At 34.6% G+C, this 2,789-nt stretch overlaps 1 long non-coding RNA gene across 1 annotated transcript; it reads right to left on the bottom strand.

The window, feature by feature from the left end:
- Positions 1 to 1,051: 1,051 nt before the first annotated feature.
- Positions 1,052 to 2,483, bottom strand: LOC146920358 (uncharacterized). The gene is made up of 3 exons (XR_015011747.1): positions 1,483 to 2,483; positions 1,333 to 1,399; positions 1,052 to 1,217 (listed from the first exon to the last, which is right to left on the bottom strand). It is a non-coding gene; the product is annotated as an uncharacterized LOC146920358 (long non-coding RNA).
- Between the last annotated feature and the right edge of the window lie 306 nt (positions 2,484 to 2,789).

Raw genomic sequence — 2,789 nt, 5'->3', positions numbered from 1 at the left:
CCCCTAATTAATACTACTAATTTGTCTTGAAATATGAATAGTCAAATTTATTACACATAATATTAATACACAAAACAGACACATTAATTACACTGACAACTTTTCTTAATAAATGTGAAAAATGCAAAGGGGGTTACATTAAGGGACTGAGGGAGTATATACCATATACTATATAGGACCGGAAGGAGTATTATTCTTCACTGCATTGCAATTTGCGTGAACTATGCATTAGCAAGTTCGATAAAAAAAAAGTTATTTTCGTTTTGTTTTTTTTTCCTTCTTCTTCTTTTTACATTTTCCCCATTTTGATGGATGTTGCGGCGTTTACTTCTGCAATTTCGTTTTGGTTCGATTCGTAAATATTCACTTTTAAGAAAATCGTGACGTGATGAGCAATTAATGTTGTTTTCTTACTTTTCTTTGTAGTACTTTTTTTTTTTGAAGAAACTTTTCTTTGTACTGTAGTTGGGAGTATGAATAGACATGGAAAGTATTCAAAATCAACTTTGCAAGTGAACATTTGGCATATTTAATTTTTCGGGAAAGATGTATGCAGGGAATATGGTACAATATGGTAGGGTTTTTATTGTAACTTCCTTGTGTTTTTGCCAAAAGATGTGCGTTTGAAGTAAATAGGTACACTCTCCGGTCACAAATATAAGCAAAAATCCATGTTTATTCATCCAATAAATGATTTATGTGGCCTTTATTGTAGACTAGATCGTCTACCCGTGCTGCCGCACGGGTCATAAAATTTGATATAGATAAGTGTATTAGAAAATTGCAAAATATACTTAACTATACCGATAAACGACGAATAATTTGTAATAAGTTAACAACGATATTTGATATAATATCTGTACTTAATCTGAAAAATATCATGAAATAATGATAAGCAAGTAACATCTTTGATGGTTACGATGAGTGTTCGCCCTTGGTCTACGTGGATCAGGGGCCCAGCTAACGCGTTAAACACTCTGCCTGTGTGTGTGTATATGTATGTATGTATATATATATATATATATATATATATATATATATATATATATATATATATTGTATCAATCAATATTGTTGACAATGAGAAACTTAATAAATTGTCAATAATGGTCCATAGATGAAATTTGAAAACATTAAAAATCATAGAGTATCGAAGATAAAAAAGGTATAACAATGATAATGATTCCCAAAAATGCAATGTCATCATTATGCTGAACCTGAAAAGAAAAACAAATAGATCATAAAAAATTAGGCGTTAGTTTGTGCAATGCATATTATAAGTTAATTAAAGTATGAGAATAATTCATTTATGTGTACTTTTGGACAACATACCTGTATGAATCAACCATCTCTTGTGTTTAAAGCATGATGGCAAATGCAACAGGTAGTTCAAAGAAACCTGTATCACAATGTAAGGAAAATACATTTGAGTTAAGTGTGACTATAATAAAAGCGACTAATAAGAGTACAAAATATACTTACATTGATGGCAGAAGAATCCATAAACTAAACAGCAAGCTCCTATAATTTAATCAGCACCAAACAATTCATAGGTTGCGGAAAACTTCTTTATACACCACGTTCGATGTAGAATTGATGCAATTGTTTTCCTCATCTAGCAATAAAATTTTCAGTCCGCTTCGAGATGTTACTCTTGATACTGCAACATACAGTTGACCATGTGAGAATACAGGCTGAGGAAGATAAATACCAACTTGTTTTAGCGACTGTCCTTGGCTTTTGTTAATGGTCATAGCAAACGATACAGAAATGGGAAACTGTCTACGTTGAAACTTGAATGGTATACGTGTATCAGAAGGACTCAAAGACAATCTAGGTATGTAAACAACATCGCCAACATTGGATCATGTAATGACTCTGGCCTCAAGAACGTACCGACCCATTTTTGTAATTATTAGTCGAGTTCCATTACAAAGGCCAACAGTTGGATCTAAATTGCGCAGCAACATGACAGGAACTCCGACTTTCAACTTGATCTTATGATTGGGGATGCCAGATGCATTAATTGGGTTCAAAAATTCAGGTGTGTGTATGTCATATGGTTTAGTTTCAGTGGATGTGTTTGTAAGAAGAGAATCGCAGCTCAAATACGTTTTTCTTCACCAGGTATCATAGACATAACATAATCGTTTATCTCTTCTACTGTCACGTTCTTGGGAGTTAATATAGCGCTATCTTGAAAGAAGGATGGCTCATGCATTCTATCAAGCAGTGATGGATATATGGAATCAACAATAGAAGCTATGTGGTCACCTGAGCTCTTAATTAATAGATCTTCTGGAATTTGTAGTTTGATCTCATCATCAATTACTTCTCCAATGCTCCCGTCACCAATACCTAGAACCCATTTACTGAATTCTGTTCGCTCATGAATTTCAGAAAGTGAAGAACCATGTAACAACCGCATATTAGGGAGCATGAATCTGTCAATTTCAAACTTCATTGAAGGTGAGAACTTTGGTAGACGCAACCTCCTCCCAAACCTATCCCTGAGCCTTATCTGGAACGTGCTCAACCCTAAATAGACCAGTGTCACCCATGCACCAAGCTTGACCTTGTAGAAATCACGAAGCGCAAGAAATCCCTTAGTCAGATATATGCCAGTATTGTTTCTCTCGACCAAAACTTCAAATTGGTTGTCGCGTTTATCAACCAACGTAGCATAACGACCAACCTGGTGTCCAAAGTCATGGGCAAACATGTTTGGGAGATGAACAACGGGTTGCATGAAAAAAAAATGGAATTGTTAGGTTGAAGAGTCGGAAAAC

This window comes from Medicago sativa, chromosome 5 (genome assembly GCF_051527215.1).
Source record: "Medicago sativa cultivar Bolivia chromosome 5, Bolivia_mono, whole genome shotgun sequence".
Taxonomy (NCBI): Eukaryota; Viridiplantae; Streptophyta; class Magnoliopsida; order Fabales; family Fabaceae; genus Medicago; species Medicago sativa.
This window is presented reverse-complemented; position numbering and strand designations above follow the sequence as displayed.